A 10,244-nucleotide genomic window follows, 5' to 3' on the forward strand; every position below is an offset into this window, starting at 1 on the left:
CTGTATCTGTGACAGGACTACTAATGTTAGACCTAACGTTTATCTGTATCTGTGACAGGACTACTAATGTTAGACCTAACGTTTTGTATCTGTGACAGGACTACTAATGTTAGACCTAACGTTTGTCTGTATCTGTGACAGGACTACTAATGTTAGACCTAACGTTTGTCTGTATCTGTGACAGGACTACTAATGTTAGACCTAACGTTTGTCTGTATCTGTGACAGGACTACTAATGTTAGACCTAACGTTTGTCTGTATCTGTGACAGGACTACTAATGTTAGACCTAACGTTTGTCTGTATCTGTGACAGGACTACTAATGTTAGACCTAACGTTTGTCTGTATCTGTGACAGGACTACTAATGTTAGACCTAACGTTTGTCTGTATCTGTGACAGGACTACTAATGTTAGACCTAACGTTTGTCTGTATCTGTGACAGGACTACTAATGTTAGACCTAACGTTTGTCTGTATCTGTGACAGGACTACTAATGTTAGACCTAACGTTTGTCTGTATCTGTGACAGGACTACTAATGTTAGACCTAACGTTTGTCTGTATCTGTGACAGGACTACTAATGTTAGACCTAACGTTTGTCTGTATCTGTGACAGGACTACTAATGTTAGACCTAACGTTTGTCTGTATCTGTGACAGGACTACTAATGTTAGACCTAACGTTTGTCTGTATCTGTGACAGGACTACTAATGTTAGACCTAACGTTTGTCTGTATCTGTGACAGGACTACTAATGTTAGACCTAACGTTTTTGTATCTGTGACAGGACTACTAATGTTAGACCTAACGTTTGTCTGTATCTGTGACAGGACTACTAATGTTAGACCTAACGTTTGTCTGTATCTGTGATAGGACTACTAATGTTAGACCTGACGATTGTCTGTATCTGTGACAAGACTACTAATGTTGGACGTAACGTTTGTCTGTATCTGTGACAGGACTACTAATGTTAGACCTAACGTTTGTCTGTATCTGTGACAGGACTACTAATGTTAGACCTAACGTTTGTCTGTATCTGTGACAGGACTACTAATGTTAGACCTAACGTTTGTCTGTGACAGGACTACTAATGTTAGACCTAACGTTTGTCTGTATCTGTGACAGGACTACTAATGTTAGACCTAACGTTTGTCTGTATCTGTGACAGGACTACTAATGTTAGACCTAACGTTTGTCTGTATCTGTGACAGGACTACTAATGTTAGACCTAACGTTTGTCTGTATCTGTGACAGGACTACTAATGTTAGACCTAACGTTTGTTGTATCTGTGACAGGACTACTAATGTTAGACCTAACGTTTGTCTGTATCTGTGACAGGACTACTAATGTTAGACCTAACGTTTGTCTGTATCTGTGACAGGACTACTAATGTTAGACCTAACGTTTGTCTGTATCTGTGACAGGACTACTAATGTTTGACCTAACGTTTGTCTGTATCTGTGACAGGACTACTAATGTTAGACCTAACGTTTGTCTGTATCTGTGACAGGACTACTAATGTTAGACCTAACGTTTGTCTGTATCTGTGACAGGACTACTAATGTTAGACCTAACGTTTGTCTGTATCTGTGACAGGACTACTAATGTTAGACCTAACGTTTGTCTGTATCTGTGACAGGACTACTAATGTTAGACCTAACGTTTGTCTGTATCTGTGACAGGACTACTAATGTTAGACCTAACGTTTGTCTGTATCTGTGACAGGACTACTAATGTTAGACCTAACGTTTGTCTGTATCTGTGACAGGACTACTAATGTTAGACCTAACGTTTGTCTGTATCTGTGACAGGACTACTAATGTTAGACCTAACGTTTTTGTATCTGTGACAGGACTACTAATGTTAGACCTAACGTTTGTCTGTATCTGTGACAGGACTACTAATGTTAGACCTAACGTTTGTCTGTATCTGTGACAGGACTACTAATGTTAGACCTAACGTTTGTCTGTATCTGTGACAGGACTACTAATGTTAGACCTAACGTTTGTCTGTATCTGTGACAGGACTACTAATGTTAGACCTAACGTTTGTCTGTATCTGTGACAGGACTACTAATGTTAGACCTAACGTTTGTCTGTATCTGTGACAGGACTACTAATGTTAGACCTAACGTTTGTCTGTATCTGTGACAGGACTACTAATGTTAGACCTAACGTTTGTCTGTTCTGTGACAGGACTACTAATGTTAGACCTAACGTTTGTCTGTATCTGTGACAGGACTACTAATGTTAGACCTAACGTTTGTCTGTATCTGTGACAGGACTACTAATGTTAGACCTAACGTTTGTCTGTATCTGTGACAGGACTACTAATGTTAGACCTAACGTTTGTCTGTATCTGTGACAGGACTACTAATGTTAGACCTAACGTTTGTCTGTATCTGTGACAGGACTACTAATGTTAGACCTACTAATTAGATAACGTTTGTCTGTATCTGTGACAGGACTACTAATGTTAGACCTAACGTTTGTCTGTATCTGTGACAGGACTACTAATGTTAGACCTAACGTTTGTCTGTATCTGTGACAGGACTACTAATGTTAGACCTAACGTTTGTCTGTATCTGTGACAGGACTACTAATGTTAGACCTAACGTTTGTCTGTATCTGTGACAGGACTACTAATGTTAGACCTAACGTTTGTCTGTATCTGTGACAGGACTACTAATGTTAGACCTAACGTTTGTCTGTATCTGTGACAGGACTACTAATGTTAGACCTAACGTTTGTCTGTATCTGTGACAGGACTACTAATGTTAGACCTAACGTTTGTCTGTATCTGTGACAGGACTACTAATGTTAGACCTAACGTTTGTCTGTATCTGTGACAGGACTACTAATGTTAGACCTAACGTTTGTCTGTATCTGTGACAGGACTACTAATGTTAGACCTAACGTTTGTCTGTATCTGTGACAGGACTACTAATGTTAGACCTAACGTTTGTCTGTATCTGTGACAGGACTACTAATGTTAGACCTAACGTTTGTCTGTATCTGTGACAGGACTACTAATGTTAGACCTAACGTTTGTCTGTATCTGTGACAGGACTACTAATGTTAGACCTAACGTTTGTCTGTATCTGTGACAGGACTACTAATGTTAGACCTAACGTTTGTCTGTGACAGGACTACTAATGTTAGACCTAACGTTTGTCTGTATCTGTGACAGGACTACTAATGTTAGACCTAACGTTTGTCTGTATCTGTGACAGGACTACTAATGTTAGACCTAACGTTTGTCTGTATCTGTGACAGGACTACTAATGTTAGACCTAACGTTTGTCTGTATCTGTGACAGGACTACTAATGTTAGACCTAACGTTTGTCTGTATCTGTGACAGGACTACTAATGTTAGAACTAACGTTTGTCTGTATCTGTGACAGGACTACTAATGTTAGACCTAACGTTTGTCTGTATCTGTGACAGGACTACTAATGTTAGACCTAACGTTTGTCTGTATCTGTGACAGGACTACTAATGTTAGACCTAACGTTTGTCTGTATCTGTGACAGGACTACTAATGTTAGACCTAACGTTTGTCTGTATCTGTGACAGGACTACTAATGTTAGACCTAACGTTTGTCTGTATCTGTGACAGGACTACTAATGTTAGACCTAACGTTTGTCTGTATCTGTGACAGGACTACTAATGTTAGACCTAACGTTTGTCTGTATCTGTGACAGGACTACTAATGTTAGACCTAACGTTTGTCTGTATCTGTGACAGGACTACTAATGTTAGACCTAACGTTTGTCTGTATCTGTGACAGGACTACTAATGTTAGACCTAACGTTTGTCTGTATCTATGACAGGACTACTAATGTTAGACCTAATGTTTGTGTGTATCTGTGACAGGACTACTAATGTTAGACCTAACGTTTGTCTGTATCTGTGACAGGACTACTAATGTTAGACCTAACGTTTGTCTGTATCTGTGACAGGACTACTAATGTTAGACCTAACGTTTGTCTGTATCTGTGACAGGACTACTAATGTTAGACCTAACGTTTGTCTGTATCTGTGACAGGACTACTAATGTTAGACCTAACGTTTGTCTGTATCTGTGACAGGACTACTAATGTTAGACCTAACGTTTGTCTGTATCTGTGACAGGACTACTAATGTTAGACCTAACGTTTGTCTGTATCTGTGACAGGACTACTAATGTTAGACCTAACGTTTGTCTGTATCTGTGACAGGACTACTAATGTTAGACCTAACGTTTGTCTGTATCTGTGACAGGACTACTAATGTTAGACCTAACGTTTGTCTGTATCTGTGACAGGACTACTAATGTTAGACCTAACGTTTGTCTGTATCTGTGACAGGACTACTAATGTTAGACCTAACGTTTGTCTGTATCTGTGACAGGACTACTAATGTTAGACCTAACGTTTGTCTGTATCTGTGACAGGACTACTAATGTTAGACCTAACGTTTGTCTGTATCTGTGACAGGACTACTAATGTTAGACCTAACGTTTGTCTGTATCTGTGACAGGACTACTAATGTTAGACCTAACGTTTGTGAAGACTAATGTTACTAACGTTTGTCTGACAGGACTACTAATGTTAGACCTAACGTTTGTCTGTATCTGTGACAGGACTACTAATGTTTAGACCTAACGTTTGTCTGTATCTGTGACAGGACTACTAATGTTAGACCTAACGTTTGTCTGTATCTGTGACAGGACTACTAATGTTAGACCTAACGTTTGTCTGTATCTGTGACAGGACTACTAATGTTAGACCTAACGTTTGTCTGTATCTGTGACAGGACTACTAATGTTAGACCTAACGTTTGTCTGTATCTGTGACAGGACTACTAATGTTAGACCTAACGTTTGTCTGTATCTGTGACAGGACTACTAATGTTTAGACCTAACGTTTGTCTGTATCTGTGACAGGACTACTAATGTTAGACCTAACGTTTGTCTGTATCTGTGACAGGACTACTAATGTTAGACCTAACGTTTGTCTGTATCTGTGACAGGACTACTAATGTTAGACCTAACGTTTGTCTGTATCTGTGACAGGACTACTAATGTTAGACCTAACGTTTGTCTGTATCTGTGACAGGACTACTAATGTTAGACCTAACGTTTGTCTGTATCTGTGACAGGACTACTAATGTTAGACCTAACGTTTGTCTGTATGGACAGGACTACTAATGTTAGACCTAACGTTTGTCTTTGTCTGTGACAGGACTACTAATGTTAGACCTAACGTTTGTCTGTATCTGTGACAGGACTACTAATGTTAGACCTAACTTTTGTTGTCTGTGACAGGACTACTAATGTTAGACCTAACGTTTGTCTGTATCTGTGACAGGACTACTAATGTTAGACCTAACGTTTGTCTGTATCTGTGACAGGACTACTAATGTTAGACCTAACGTTTGTCTGTATCTGTGACAGGACTACTAATGTTAGACCTAACGTTTGTCTGTATCTGTGACAGGACTACTAATGTTAGACCAACGTTTGTCTGTATCTGTGACAGGACTACTAATGTTAGACCAACGTTTGTCTGTATCTGTGACAGGACTACTAATGTTAGACCTAACGTTTTCTGTATCTGTGACAGGACTACTAATGTTAGACCTAACTTTGTCTGTCTGTAACAGGACTACTAATGTTAGACCTAACGTTTGTCTGTATCTGTGACAGGACTACTAATGTTAGACCTAACGTTTGTTGTCTGTGACAGGACTACTAATGTTAGACCTAACGTTTGTCTGTATCTGTGACAGGACTACTAATGTTAGACCTAACGTTTGTCTGTATCTGTGACAGGACTACTAATGTTAGACCTAACGTTTGTCTGTATCTGTGACAGGACTACTAATGTTAGACCTAACGTTTGTCTGTATCTGTGACAGGACTACTAATGTTAGACCTAACGTTTTGTCTGTATCTGTGACAGGACTACTAATGTTGGACCTAACGTTTGTCAGTATCTGTGACAGGACTACTAATGTTAGACCTAACGTTTGTCTGTATCTGTGACAGGACTACTAATGTTAGACCTAACGTTTGTCTGTATCTGTAATAGGACTACTAATGTTAGACCTAACGTTTGTCTGTATCTGTGACAGGACTACTAATGTTAGACCTAACGTTTGTCTGTATCTGTGACAGGACTACTAATGTTAGACCTAACGTTTGTCTGTGACAGGACTACTAATGTTAGACCTAACGTTTGTCTGTATCTGTGACAGGACTACTAATGTTAGACCTAACGTTTGTCTGTATCTGTGACAGGACTACTAATGTTAGACCAAACGTTTGTCTGTATCTGTGACAGGACTACTAATGTTAGACCTAACGTTTGTCTGTATCTGTGACAGGACTACTAATGTTAGACCTAACGTTTGTCTGTATCTGTGACAGGACTACTAATGTTAGACCTAACGTTTCTGTCTGTAACAGGACTACTAATGTTAGACCTAACGTTTGTCTGTATCTGTGACAGGACTACTAATGTTAGACCTAACGTTTTTGTCTGTAACAGGACTACTAATGTTAGACCTAACGTTTGTCTGTATCTGTGACAGGACTACTAATGTTAGACCTAACGTTTGTCTGTATCTGTGACAGGACTACTAATGTTAGACCTAACGTTTGTCAGTATCTGTGACAGGACTACTAATGTTAGACCTAATGTTTGTCTGTGACAGGACTAATAATGTTAGACCTAACGTTTGTATCTGTGACAGGACTACTAATGTTAGACCTAACGTTTGTCTGTATCTGTGACAGGACTACTAATGTTAGACCTAACGTTTGTCTGTATCACAGGACTACTAATGTTAGACCTAACGTTTGTCTGTATCTGTACAGGACTACTAATGTTAGACCTAACGTTTGTCTGTATCAGGACTACTAATGTTAGACTAACGTTTGTCTGTACAGGACTACTAATGTTAGACCTAACGTTCTGTATCTGTAACAGGACTACTAATGTTAGACCTAACGTTTGTCTGTATCTGTGACAGGACTACTAATGTTAGACCTAACGTTTGTCTGTATCTGTGACAGGACTACTAATGTTAGACCTAACGTTTGTCTGTATCTGTGACAGGACTACTAATGTTAGACTAACGTTTGTCTGTATCTGTGACAGGACTACTAATGTTAGACCTAACGTTTGTCTGTATCTGTGACAGGACTACTAATGTTAGACCTAACGTTTGTCTGTATCTGTGACAGGACTACTAATGTTAGATAACGTTTGTCTGTATCTGTGACAGGACTACTAATGTTAGACCTAACGTTTGTCTGTATCTGTGACAGGACTACTAATGTTAGACCTAACGTTTGTCTGTATCTGTGACAGGACTACTAATGTTAGAACCTAACGTTTGTCTGTATCTGTGACAGGACTACTAATGTTAGACCTAACGTTTGTCTGTATCTGTGACAGGACTACTAATGTTAGACCTAACGTTTGTCTGTATCTGTGACAGGACTACTAATGTTAGACCTAACGTTTGTCTGTATCTGTGACAGGACTACTAATGTTAGACCTAACGTTTGTCTGTATCTGTGACAGGACTACTAATGTTAGACCTAACGTTTGTCTGTATCTGTGACAGGACTACTAATGTTAGACCTAACGTTTGTCTGTATCTGTGACAGGACTACTAATGTTAGACCTAACGTTTGTCTGGTATCTGTGACAGGACTACTAATGTTTGACCTAACGTTTGTCTGTATCTGTGACAGGACTACTAATGTTAGACCTAACGTTTGTCTGTATCTGTGACAGGACTACTAATGTTAGACCTAACGTTTGTCTGTATCTGTGACAGGACTACTAATGTTTGACCTAACGTTTGTCTGTATCTGTGACAGGACTACTAATGTTAGACCTAACGTTTGTCTGTATCTGTGACAGGACTACTAATGTTTGACCTAACGTTTGTCTGTATCTGTGACAGGACTACTAATGTTTGACCTAACGTTTGTCTGTATCTGTGACAGGACTACTAATGTTTGACCTAACGTTTGTCTGTATCTGTGACAGGACTACTAATGTTAGACCTAACGTTTGTCTGTATCTGTGACAGGACTACTAATGTTAGACCTAACGTTTGTCTGTATCTGTGACAGGACTACTAATGTTAGACCTAACGTTTGTCTGTATCTGTGACAGGACTACTAATGTTAGACCTAACGTTTGTCTGTATCTGTGACAGGACTACTAATGTTGACCTAACGTTTGTCTGTATCTGTGACAGGACTACTAATGTTAGACCTAACGTTTGTCTGTATCTGTGACAGGACTACTAATGTTAGACCTAACGTTTGTCTGTATCTGTGACAGGACTACTAATGTTAGACCTAACGTTTGTCTGTATCTGTGACAGGACTACTAATGTTAGACCTAACGTTTGTCTGTATCTGTGACAGGACTACTAATGTTAGACCTAACGTTTGTCTGTATCTGTGACAGGACTACTAATGTTAGACCTAACGTTTGTCTGTATCTGTGACAGGACTACTAATGTTAGACCTAACGTTTGTCTGTATCTGTGACAGGACTACTAATGTTAGACCTAACGTTTGTCTGTATCTGTGACAGGACTACTAATGTTAGACCTAACGTTTGTCTGTATCTGTGACAGGACTACTAATGTTAGACCTAACGTTTGTCTGTATCTGTGACAGGACTACTAATGTTAGACCTAACGTTTGTCTGTATCTGTGACAGGACTACTAATGTTAGACCTAACGTTTGTCTGTATCTGTGACAGGACTACTAATGTTAGACCTAACGTTTGTCTGTATCTGTGACAGGACTACTAATGTTTAGACCTAACGTTTGTCTGTATCTGTGACAGGACTACTAATGTTAGACCTAACGTTTGTCTGTATCTGTGACAGGACTACTAATGTTAGACCTAACGTTTGTCTGTATCTGTGACAGGACTACTAATGTTAGACCTAACGTTTGTCTGTATCTGTGACAGGACTACTAATGTTAGACCTAACGTTTGTCTGTATCTGTGACAGGACTTCTAATGTTAGACCTAACGTTTGTCTGTATCTGTGACAGGACTACTAATGTTAGACCTAACGTTTGTCTGTATCTGTGACAGGACTACTAATGTTAGACCTAACGTTTGTCTGTATCTGTGACAGGACTACTAATGTTAGACCTAACGTTTGTCTGTATCTGTGACAGGACTACTAATGTTAGACCTAACGTTTGTCTGTATCTGTGACAGGACTACTAATGTTAGACCTAACGTTTGTCTGTATCTGTGACAGGACTACTAATGTTAGACCTAACGTTTGTCTGTATCTGTGACAGGACTACTAATGTTAGACCTAACGTTTGTCTGTATCTGTGACAGGACTACTAATGTTAGACCTAACGTTTGTCTGTATCTGTGACAGGACTACTAATGTTAGACCTAACGTTTGTCTGTATCTGTGACAGGACTACTAATGTTAGACCTAACGTTTGTCTGTATCTGTGACAGGACTACTAATGTTAGACCTAACGTTTGTCTGTATCTGGACAGGACTACTAATGTTAACCTAACGTTTGTCTGTATTTGTAACAGGACTACTTATGTTAACCTAAACGTTTGTCTGTTTATGTGGACAGGACTACTAATGTTAGACCTAACGTTTGTCAGTATATGTACAGGACTACTGTGACAGGACTACTAATGTTAGACCTAACGTTTGTCTGTTTCTGTGACAGGACTACTAATGTTAGACCTAACGTTTGTCTGTTTATGTGACAGGACTACTAATGTTAGACCTAACATTTGTCTGTATCTGTGACATTCCTACTAATGTTAGACCTAACATTTGTCTAGTGTATCTGTAACGAGGTTTAGGGGGTAATGTTTGTCTAAATTTGGTTTGTCATGGTAACAGGTACTATACAAAGCTTAGATGTAGAAGACGTTTGTCAGAGCACCCCTCCTTTATACTAGAGTGATTTCAGGACTACTAATGTTAGGGACCGTTTGTCATGTATAGTGTGCACAGAACTACTTTGTTTGAACCTCTGGTTAACCAGTACTGTACAAAGGACTACTAATGTTAGACCTAAGTCTGACTGACAATACCACATTTAATACACTTTATGTAGGCTTCAGATTCTAAGGAACCGGAGTATAACTATAACATTTGTTAATAAAACCATTTTATTTCATTAATGAAGAAAAAAATACATTTGTATAATTACCTACTTAGAATTAAGA

General features: G+C 39.0%; 1 protein-coding gene across 1 annotated transcript in view; it reads left to right on the forward strand.

Annotated features, from left to right (window-relative positions):
- LOC138320353 (dual 3',5'-cyclic-AMP and -GMP phosphodiesterase 11A-like) overlaps window positions 1–10,244 on the forward strand; it is a 495,361-nt gene that overhangs the window by 444,794 nt on the left and 40,323 nt on the right. The gene's annotated exons all lie outside the window — the stretch shown is intronic.

The sequence above is a fragment of the Argopecten irradians genome, chromosome 4, assembly GCF_041381155.1.
Source record: "Argopecten irradians isolate NY chromosome 4, Ai_NY, whole genome shotgun sequence".
In the NCBI taxonomy this organism is placed as follows: Eukaryota; Metazoa; Mollusca; class Bivalvia; order Pectinida; family Pectinidae; genus Argopecten; species Argopecten irradians.